Here is a 12,338-nt window from a genome sequence, read left to right on the forward strand (position 1 = left end):
CTCAAAGAGTCAAGATAATTGTGCCAAATGAATCAAAAGAAGTGCTTAAGGGAAGATGGAACTCATTTAGACCAAAAACATTTCCTACCCTGAACCAAAAGCCTTCACATTGACTCCTCAAAAGGCCTATATGATCTTGAGTTGAATGACGCTTACATTAGTGTATACTTACATGAGGGGCAAAAATATGGTACTTAGAGCCAGATTTGTGGCCTTTCCTTAAGAGAGATGAGTGAATTCCCATTAACCTCGGTTTGTATGATAATACTAAAAGGTGAGGTTTGCTTAGGGAGAGTTGAGGATGTGTGAGTTTGGGTTCCACAATGACCAAAGTAATTGAGAGAGTTCTTTGATGTAATGAGTCAACTCTTGATGCTCTTGTGTCACAATTGATCCATAGTTTTTCAAAGTTTAAATGTTGTGAATGATTCATTCGTATTGAGGACAATTGTTAGTCCCAATTGATGATTGTTGAGGTTACTTTAGGATAGTTGGAAATACTTGGATTTTCCCTTAAGGGGTGGGTCTTATTTTGTTTACTTGAGGACAAGCAAAGGCTTAAGTTTGGGGGAGTTGATAAGTAGGGATTTTAACGAGTTTCATGCTTCTTCTTGCCTATGCTTTGGTTATAAATCATTACAAAATAGTCCCAAAAGGCTCATAAGTTGTGCTTGATTGCAGGTTTGATCGACAAAGTGATGAAATGTCAAAGATCGGCTCAAAAGGAGTGAAACCTGCTCAAGTATCAAAGACAAAGTAAACTGAGGGCAAACAAGCCTAGTGCGGACCGCACAAAGTCAACCGCGGCTGCACTAGGTGATTCAGCGAGATGGCAAAACCAGGCTTCAGGCACCATGGCCGCAGTATACATTGCGCGGTCCGTTGTGAAGGTTCCGCGGCCGCACTATCTTTTTGTGCGGTCCGCGGAAGAGAGATGCAGAGAGTTGGCAAAAACCAGGCTTCAGGCAACGCGACCGCAATACACATTGCACGGTCTGCGGTGAAGGTTCCACGGCCGCACTACCTTTTTGTGCGGTCTGCGGAAGAGATATTCAGAGAGATGGAAAATGCCAATGCAGTCTGCGGTCATGGTTGTGCGGACCGCGATAGCTGCCTCCGCAGCCGCGGTCCATTCTACGCGGTCTGCGGAGCACAAGTTCAGAGAGCTCAGAATTGAAGTCCAAGAGCCTAGCACGGCCGCGGTCCATTTTATGCGGCCTGCGCTGACCCCGCAGGGGTATTTTTGTCCAGTTTTTCCAGCCTAGTATAAATAAAACATTTTACCATTTTTAGGTCATCTGATATATCCAGAATTTAGCTGCACTCGTGGGAACTTCATCTATAGCCATTTTTTGGCATCTTAGCTTCAAATTAACGATAGATTCTTGTATTTTAATTTAGCATTTAATTAATATGTCTTGTTCTTCATCTATTTCTCTAGTTTCTCCTTCAAGCATGAGTAGCTAAACCCATTAGCTAGGGTTGTGGCTCAACCCTAGTGTGGGTAATTGATGGGTGTTGCCATCTATTGTTAGATTGACTATGGGTGTTTGTTATTTGGGTCAATTTTATGGTTTAATCTATGAATTGGTGGTTGCAAACACTGGTTTGTGCTAAGTTGATTTGGCTCTTCTTGAGAAAGAGAGCCTAAGTCTCCAAAATTGACCCAACAAGGAATTGGGATGGACTCAAGAGAATTGATAGTCCCAATTAAAGGGTTAAACCTCGAGAGAGTAATTACCCAACTTGAACCCTAGTTGCTTGAGCTAATTTGCCTACCCATTTGGTCTCGAGAGAGTCAATTGGGCAAAATCACTCTCTCTACCGAGAGGTGTGAGAGTGGGTAAAATTGTGCAATGGTTATAGTATAAGCCCCAATTATGTCCATCGAACCTTAGTAACATCTACCTATCAATTAGCCACCTAGGTAATGTTACGACCCTAGTGCCCTTCTTCCCATTAGATATAACTTAGCAATTATCTCGTAGCATAATCTAGTTTCAATTAATAGTTTGATAATAGTAGTTTATAATCAAAAACCCAAAAATGTATGGAAGTGACATTTGAACAAATACACAACTCTAGTCTAGATAGATACTCTACTCCATTCCTATCTCCCTGTGGAAATCGATCCCGACCCTCATATCGGGTAAAAGCTATTGCGACCCTCTCTTCCTACTTTTTAGTAGTGTGGAGTTGGCAGCGATCAAAACCTTCAACAAAACCTTCTCACCAACCATGTAGGACACATCTCGAACCTTCCTGTTAGCATAACTCTTTTGTCTCGACTACGCTGTACCGAGCCTCTCCTGAATTACCTTCACCTTTTATAAAGCATCCTGCACCAAGATTGTCCCCAATAGCCTAGCCTCACCCGGCTCAAACCAACCAACTGGAGATCTACTCCGCCTCCCATACAAAGCCTCATATGGAACCATCTGAATAGTCGACCGGTAGCTGTTGTTATAAGCAAACTCTACAAGCGGTAGAAACTGATCCCATGACCCTCCGAAATCAATGACACAAGCACGCAACATGTCCTCCAATATCTGAATAGTGTGCTCGGCCTGCCCGTCCGTCTGAGGGTGAAAAGCTGTGCTCAACCTGAGTACCCAACTCTCGCTGTACAGACCTCCAAAACTGTGAAGTAAACTGAGTGCCCCTATCTGAAATGATGGAAACTGGGACACCATGCAATCAAACAATCTCCCGGATATAGATCTCTGCCAGCCGCTCTAAAGAATAAGTAGTACACACAGGAATGAAGTGCGCGGACTTGGTCAGCCGATCCACAATCACCCAAATAGCATCGAACTTCTTCAAAGTCCGTGGGAGTCCAACTACAAAGTCCATGGTGATCTTCTCCCACTTCCACTCTGGAATATCCATCTGCTGAAGCAAGCCACCTGGTTTCTGATGCTCATATTTCACCTGCTGACAATCAAGACACCAAGCTACAAATCCAACAATGTCTTTCTTCATTCTCCTCCACCAATAATGTTGCCTCAAATCTAATACATCTTCGTGGCACCTGGATTAATGGAATACCGCGAGCTATGCGCCTCCTTCAGAATCAACTCCCGAAGCCCATCCACATTGGGCACACAAATCCTGCCCTGCATCCTCAACACCCTATCATCACCAATGGTCTCCTCTCTAGCATCATCATGCTGAACTCTATCCTTAAGGACAAGAAAATGCGGATCATCATATTGGCAGCTCTCTAATGCGATCATATAAGGAAGACCGAGAAACCACACAAGCCAATACCCGACTGGGCTCCGAAATATCTAACCTCACGAACTGATTGGCCAAAGCCTGAACATAAACTGCAAGAGGTCTCTCCCCAACTGGAATATATGCCAAACTCCCCATACTCACCGCCTTTCGGCTTAAAGCATCGGCCACCACATTGGCCTTTCCCGGATGATACAATATAGTAATATCATAATCTTTTAGCAACTCCAACCACCTCCGCTGCCTCAAATTTAGATCCTTTTGCTTGAAGAAGTGCTGGAGACTACGATGATCAGTAAACACCTCACAAGAAACATCATACAAGTAATGCCTCTAAATCTTCAACGTGTAAGTTATGGCAGCCAACTCCAAATCATGGGGTAGTTTTTCTCATGGGGCTTCAACTGACGAGAAGCATAAGCAATAACTCTACCCTCCTACATCAATACACAACCAATACCAACTCTCAAAGCATCACAATACACGGTATATAAACCTGAAGCTTATGGCAAGACTAACACTAGAGCTGTGGTCAAGGCTGTCTTGAGCTTCTAAAAGCTCTCATCACACTCATCCAACCATACAAATAAAGCACCCTTCTGAGTTAACTTGGTCAAGGGCGATACGATAGATGAGAAACCCTGAACAAACTCGCGATAATAACCTGCCAAACCATGAAAGCTGCGAATCACTGTGGCTGAGGACGGTCTGGGCCAACTCTGAAACGCCTCTATCTTCTTCAGATCAACCTGAATACCCTCGCTGGACACCATGTGCCCCAAGAAAGCCACTGAACTAAGCCAAAACTCACACTTGGAGAATTTTGCATAAAACTTCTCCTCCCTCAATCTTTGCAACACAACTCTCAAATGCTCTACATGCTCCTCCTGACTACGCGAATACACCAGAATATCATCAATGAAGACTATGAAAAACGAGTCGAGATAAGGCCGGAACACACTGTTCATCAAATGCATGAATGTTGTTGGGGCATTGGTCAGCCCAAAAGACATCATCAAGAACTCATAATGACCATATCGGGTCCTGAAAGCTATCTTAAGAATATCCGAGTCCCTGATCTTTAACTGGTGATAAACTGAACGGAGATCAATCTTGGAGAACACTCTCGCTCCCTGAAGCTGGTCAAATAAATCATCAATGTGAGGCAAAGGATACTTGTTCTTAACTGTTACTTTGTTCAATTGCCTATAATCAATGCACATCCTCATATTGCCATCCTTCTTCTTCAAAAATAGAACCATCACACCCCAAGGTGACACACTAGGCTGAATGAACCCCCTATTAAGGAGTTCCTGAAGCTGCTCCTTTAACTCCTTCAACTCCGCTGGTGCCATACGATACGGTGGAATAGAAATGGGCTGAGTGACCGGCACCAGGTCAATACAAAAACAATATCCCTGTCTGGTGGCATGACTGACAGGTTTGCAGGAAACACATCGGGAAAATCCCTCACAACTGGAATAGAATCAATACTGGGAGTCTCTGCACCAACGTCCCTCACAAAAGCTAGATACGAAAGACAACCCTTACCAACTATATGATGGGCCTTCAGGAAAGAGATTACCCTACTAGGGACATAATCAGTCAAACCTCACCACTCAATCTGTGGCACACCCGGTATAGCCAATGTCACTGTCTTAGCATGACAGTCCAGAATAGAACGACACGGAGATAGCCAATCCATGCCCAAAATAACATCAAATCCACCATACACAATAATAAAAGATCCACTCGGGTCTCCAAACCCCCAATAGTCACTACACACGACCGGTACACATGGTCTACAACAACAGTATCGCCCACCGGGATAGATACATGAATATGTGAAACAAGAGACTCACGGGGTGTACCCAAACAACTAGCAAAGTATGATGACACATAAGAAAAGGTGGAACTGGGATCAAATAATACAGAGGCATCTTTGTGGCAGACTGAAACAATACTTGTGATAACAGCATCAGAAGCAATAGCATCGGGTCTAGCTGGAAGTGCATAGAAATGGGCTTGACCGCCACCTGATCGACCTCCCCCTCTAGGACGACCCCAAGCTGACTGACCTCTACCCCTAGCTAGCTGGGTGGGTGATGATGAAGTAACTAGCGCTAAAGCCAATAACTGACCCCTCTGCTGAGATGGACCTACGAGACGACGAGGATACTGCCTCCACATATGACCAATCTCTCCACACTCATAGCAACTCCCAGGTGCTGGAGAAGGGAACTAATGGGAACCTCTCGTACCAAAATGCCTAATAGATGCACCTGGCATAGAAGAGCCCTGAACTGATGGAGCACGGGACGAACTCTGAGCTGGAAGGGCACTAAGTGATGACTGACCCTAATGAGAACTGTGAGAACCATGACCCGATGATGCCCCATGATAACTTGGGCGAGTTGGCTGAGCATGCCTGAATGGACGGCTTCTGTCGTGCTGAAACTGACCTCTCGAAGGAGCACCACTATGACTACCAGATCCTCGAGGCCTCTTGGCCTCCCTCTCCTCTCGCTCCTAGCGACGAATAGACTCAATCTCACAAGCAATGTCTACCACCTCCTCAAAAGTAGCACCAGTCACCCTCTCCTTGGTCCTGAGAATACGAAGCCGATAAGTGAGGCCATCAACAAACCTCATAATCCTCTCTCTATCTGTCGAAACCAACCAAATAGCATGACGAGCTAACTCTGAGAACCTCATCTCATACAGAGTCACAATCATCCCTCCTTGACGCAACCACTCAAACTGTCTGCGCAGCTCCTCTCTACGAGACTGCGGCACATACTTCTCTAAAAAGAGAACGAAGAACTACTACCAGGTAAGGGGTGTTGCACCAACAGGCCTACGCCTCTCAAAAGTCTCCCACCAAGTGAAGGCAGCTCCAGAAAACTGATAAGTAGTGAAAGCGACCCCGCTGGTCTCCAGAATACCCGCTGTACGAAGCATCCTCTGACACTTATCCAAGAAACCCTAGGCATCCTCGCCCTCTGCACCACTGAAGGTCGGAGGCTGAAGTCTACCAAACCTCTCCAACCTACATTGCTCGTCCTCTAACATGGCAGGAACTACATAGTCCTGAGCAACTACAACTGGCTGGGCTGAATGTGCCCCTGGCGTCTGAAGTCCCTACACGACCTGCTTAGGTGTGCGAGCGGCGGGAGTCTGATTGTCTCCCCCGGCCTGAGAAGTAGATGCGACTGTAGTGACTGAAACCGCCTGAGCTAGGCCAGTGTAAACTGATAGAATCTAAGCCAGGGCCTTCTGAAGACCTAGAATCATAATGGGCACAACTGGTGCCTGAGCTGGTGCTGTTGGAGCGTCCACAATTGGGACCTGATCTTGAACTGGGGCGGCTGGTGGGTCTACAAATGCTGCCCTAGCTGCTGTGCGGGCTACACATCTACCCCTACTGCGACCACGACCGCATCATCGGCCTCTAGTGGCCACAGCTGGTGGTACTGGTGGTCGTCTATCCTGACTAGTAGTGCGTGTCCTCACCATCTGTGAGAGAATAGAATAACAGAAGTTTAGTACTCGGATCAACAAATTCGCACGACAAGAATTTCAAGAATATGAAGTTTTTCCTAAAGGTTCTGCAGCCTCTCGAGGATAAATACAGACGTCTCTATACCGATCTGTGAGACTCTACTAAATCTGCTCATGACTCGTGAGACCTATATAACCTAGGCTTTGATACCAACTTGTTACGACCCTAAACCCAAACCCGGTCGTGATAGCGCCTCTCATGAAGACAAGGCCAGCCGACACATTCCCAATTCATTTTTAAGCAGTTAAGATAATGCAGGTAAGTCTTAAACATAATAAATATACCAAATAGATAAGGTGAAATAGTACAGTTACGGAAAATAAAACCAACATAGGCCGATACAGGGGTGTCACCAGTCATGAGAATCTATCAATATACTACAAGCCTGAAGCGTCTACAAAGTTGTTACAGAATCACTAACAATAGAAAGGAAATGAGATAAAGGGGAAGAAGCACGAGGTTGCGGACGCCGAGCAGCTACCTCGTGGACTCCGAAATCTGCCGAGAGCTCTCACCCCTCGCAAGTAGGATCATCAGCGCCTGAATCTATACACGGGATGCAGGGAGTAAAGTGAGTACTCCAACTCAGTGAGTAATAATCATAAATAAAGTCTAAGAAGTATGAAATCACGTAAGGCACATTACAAGCTATAATAAAGCAGTAAAAACCAGTAAACATAGTGAATCAGTGAAGATATGTAAAGTCATTTTAGTTTAGTTTAAACTTCATGAAATGCCTTTTTAATAATTAATCAGGTAAATGACAGGCAACTAGGAAAGATAAACACATAAAGGATCGCACATCGGGCAATGTCATAGAACAACAACAGCCCCTCGGGCTATATCTCACATCACAATGGGTACCCGCGCTCACTGAGGATGTGCGGACTCCTGGAGGGCCCCTTACGGCCCAAGCGCAATATCAAGCTATCTCGTGCCATAATCACATAGGCCCTCGGCCTCATATCAACAAACCACCTCGTGGCGTACAAATCTCAGACCCTCGGCCTCATAATCTTAATCAATGTTTCCTCACAACATAGGCCCTCGGCCTTACTTAGTCAGAATCTCATAAGCCACTCGGGCAACAGTAAAACATGATGCTCAGCCCAGAATATCGTTTAAAATAACATTTATGTATTAAAACAGAGTAAACATGGTTGAGTTATGAAAACAGTAGAATATAGCATGACTGAGTTACAAGTAGAAATTCAAAACAGTGAGGAAATATCAGTAAAAATCCCCTAAGGGTTCAAATAGTTGGCACGAGGCCCAAATATGGCATTCAGCCCAAAATATGATGATAGCAAATAGTTTTCAGTCAAATACGCGGTAAAATAGTCATTTGGCACGGACTAAGTCACAATCCTCAACAGTGCACGACCCCACGCTCGTCATCTAGCATGTGCGTCACCTCAATATAGCACAACGATATGCAATCCGGGGTTTCATACCCTCAGGACAACATTTACAATAATTACTCACCTCAATCTAGTTCGAACTCTAGCCCGTGACGCCTTTGTCCCTTGAATCGGCCTCTAATCGCATCAAATCTATCCAAAATCAGAATCATGACGTCAAAATATGCTAAGGGAATGATGCCCAAGAGAAAATAATCAATTTATAGCATAAATCCCAAAATTAGCAAAACCCGACCCCCGCGCCCACATCTCAGAATTTGATAAAATTCCCATCAATATGTTCCTTATCTCCCCACGAGTTCATACATATCAAAAGTACCAAAATCCGACCACAAATGGTCCCTCAAATCCTCAAGTCTAGGTCTCCAATACCAAGCCCTAGTTTCCCCAATTTTAACCCTTAAATTCTATTAATTACAGCTCTAATCCATGAAATAATACCATAGGAACGAGTTTTAGGTCCAAAATCCTTACCTCAATGAAGTTCCCTTGAATTCCCTCTTCAAAATTGCCCAAAAAGCTCCAAAACCGACTTAGAAATGGTGGAATAGCTAAAAAATTGCGAAGGCATGAATTTGTATGTTCTGGCCCAGGCATTTCGCATCTGCGGCCCTTCTACCGCTTCTGCAGTACTGCTTTTGCGGTCCTTGAACCGCTTCTGCGGTTTTCACTTAAGCCACTAAATTCCGCATCTGCGATGCACTAGCCGCACTTGTGCCATCGCTGGTGCGGTTCACCAACTGCTTCTGCGGTCACAGCCTTCCTAGCTTCTTCCGCTTCTGCGACTTCTTTTCCGTATCTGCGGGGGTCGCACATGCGGCCTCCCAACTCAAAGAATCGATAAACAAAGCAATAAGAACCAGAAATGGGGAAAGTTTGACCGGGAGTCGACTTTTTTATATCGAAGTTGGATTGGATTTTTAGAAGTTGGACTAGGTTTGTGGTGTCATTTATGACTTGTGTGTAAAATTTTAGGTTAATCAGACGTGATTTGATATGTTTTGACGTCATTTGTAGAATTTGGAAATTTTAAAGTTTATTAGGCTTGAATCCGTATGTAATTCTTGTTTTTGACGTTGTTTAAGGTTGTTTAAGGATTCAAATAAGTTCGAATTGGCAATGTCGGCAAACCATGGCATGTCTAGCATTGAAACCGAGAGGAGTTGTTCATCCAGAAAAGCATCATTTATCTCAAGGTCGTCCAAAGGCCTCCCTTCCTCCTCCAATCGAGACAAGTGGTCCGCCACTTGATTTTCACTACCATTTCTATCAACAATCTCCAAATCAAATTCTTGAAGAAAAAAGCACCCATCTCATTAACCTTGCTTTTGAATCTTTCTTTGTCATCAAGTACCTAAGGGCAGCGTGATCGGTATGAATAATCACTTTGGCCCCCATAAGGTATGGGCGAAACTTCTCCATGGCAAAAACAATGGCAAGCAATTCCTTCTCGGTGACCGTGTAGTTCTTTGAGCTTCATTCATTGTCTTACTTGAGTAGTACACCGGATGGAACATTTTGTTGATTCTTTGACCCAAGACCGCCCCCACCGCAACATCACTAGCGTCGCACATGAGCTCAAAGGGCAAGCTCCAATTTGGTGCGGTAATGATGAGGGTAGTCGTCAACTTTTGCTTTAGAAGCACGAAAGCCTCCATACATCTCTCATCGAACACATATTTGGCATCTTTCTCTAGCAATTTACACAACGGGTTAACTACCTTAGAAAAATCTTTGATGAATCTTCGGTAGAAACCCGCATGTCCAAGAAAACTCCTCACCCCTTTGACAGAAGTAGGGGGAGGGAGCCTGGAGATAACTTCAATTTTCGCCTTATCAACCTCAATCCCTCTTTTTGAAATTTTGTGACCCAACACAATTCCTTCTTCTACCATAAAATGGCATTTCTCCCAATTGAGAACCAAGTTTGTGTCTTCGCATCGGGCCAACACACGATCCAAGTTTTGCAAGCATTCACCAAATGAGTCCCCAACCACACTAAAATCATCCATGAAGACCTCCAATATGTCCTCCACCATGTCGGTGAAGATTGCCATCATACATCGTTGGAAGGTCGTCGGTGCATTACATAATCCAAATGGCATTCGAGAGAAGGCGAATGTGTCATAAGGACATGTGAAGGTTGTCTTTTCTTGGTCTTCCGGGGCAATGAGAATTTGGTTATAGCCTGAATACCCATCCAGAAAATAATAGAAAGCCCGGCCCGCAAGACGATCAAGCATTTGGTCCAAGAACGGCAATGGGAAATGATCCTTTCTAGTCACCTTGTTCAACTTCTGGTAGTCTATGCATACCCTCCAACCCGTCACAGTACGAGTCGGAATTAGTTCATTGTTGTCATTGGTCACCACCGTCATTCCTCCCTTCTTTGGCACACATTGTACCGGAGAAGTCTACGAACTATCAGAAATTGGATACACCACACCGGCGTCAAGCCACTTGATGACTTCCTTTTTGACCACCTCTTGCATGGCCTCATTGAGTCTCCTTTGATGTTCAAGAGACAGCCTAGCATCCTACTCCAATATTATCTTGTGCATGCAAAACGCGGGGCTAATACCCCGAATATCCGCCAAGGTCCATCCAATCACCCGCTTGCACTTTTGAAGAACCGCCAAAGTGGCGTCAACCTGCACGTTAGTCAAGCAAGAAGAAAGAATAACCAGTAAAGTGAAATTAGGACCAAGAAATTCATACCTGAGGTGAGGAGGAAGTGGTTTCAACTCCAACACCGGTGGCTCCTCAATAGATGGCTTGGTGGGTGGAGTTTTGCGATTTTCAAGATCAAGAGATAACTTTCTCGGTTCATAAGAATATGAGCCCATGCCATGTAATGCGTTCACACACTCCACCCTTCTAGCATCATCATCAACATCCATGTTCAATAGCACGACCTCAAGTGGGTCCTCAACATTTGCCATTGCGCTTGTGTCATCTACTATCACCGCCATGACAATGTCAACAAACGAACATACCTCGGTGCTATCCGGTTGCCTTATTGATTTGCACACGTGGAACACCACCTTTTCATATCCAACACGGAAGGTCAATTCTCCCGCTTCCACATCAACCAAGGCCTTCCCCATAGCTAGGAAGGGCCTTCCAAGAATGATAGGCACCTCGAAATCCACATCGCAATCCAAGATCACGAAATCAGCTGGCAATATGAACTTATCGACACGAACAAGGACATCATCAATAATCCCCAAAGGCCGTTTCATTGACCGGTTCGCCATTTGAAGCCTCATAGAAGTTGGACGAGGTTGTCCGATACCCAAGGTCTTGAAGACCAAATATGGCATGAGATTGATACTTGCCCCCAAGTCACATAGGGCTTTTGCGAAATCGGCACTTCCAATGGTACATGGTATTGTGAATGCTCCGGGATCCTCAAGTTTCAGAGCCATAGAATGCACAATTACGCTCACTTGATGGGTCATCTTGATTGTCTCACACTCCATTGATCTCTTTTTTGTAACCAAATCTTTCATGAACTTTGCGTATCCCGATATTTGCTCGAGTGCCTCCACCAAAGGCACGTTGATAGTCAAACTCTTCATCATTTCAATGAATTTCTTAAATTGGTTGTCACCCTTTTGCTTGGCCAACCGTTGAGGATAGGGCGGAGGAGGTCTAGGCAAGGGTGCCTTGGCTTTTGGCACCACCGGTTCAGGCATATCAATGACGTGTTCCCTAGACGGGTTCACGGCCTCTTGAGTCTCCTCCTCACCCTCATCAATTTCAATTCTCACATCATCACTTGCACTTTGTTCAACAACATCCTCAACTACCAACGGGATCTCATCATTTCGTAACTCATCTTCATCTACCTCAACTTGGTTTCCTCTTGAGGCATTGACATCACCGCCTCTTCCACTTCCCGTTGTCACTGCCATCACATGATTATTGTGCCCACCCTTGGGGTTTACTACCGTATCACTTGGTAGAGCACCCTTTGGGCGAGTATTTAAAGACTGAAAGATTTGGCCTAATTGCACTTCCAAGTTCCGGATAGATGTGTTATGCAAAGCTAATTGGGCCTCGGAATCTTGGTTCTTTTTCATCATTTGCTCTAACATGCTTTCAATTCTCCCCAT

Source organism: Nicotiana tabacum, chromosome 22, assembly GCF_000715075.1.
Source record: "Nicotiana tabacum cultivar K326 chromosome 22, ASM71507v2, whole genome shotgun sequence".
Lineage (NCBI taxonomy): Eukaryota > Viridiplantae > Streptophyta > Magnoliopsida > Solanales > Solanaceae > Nicotiana > Nicotiana tabacum.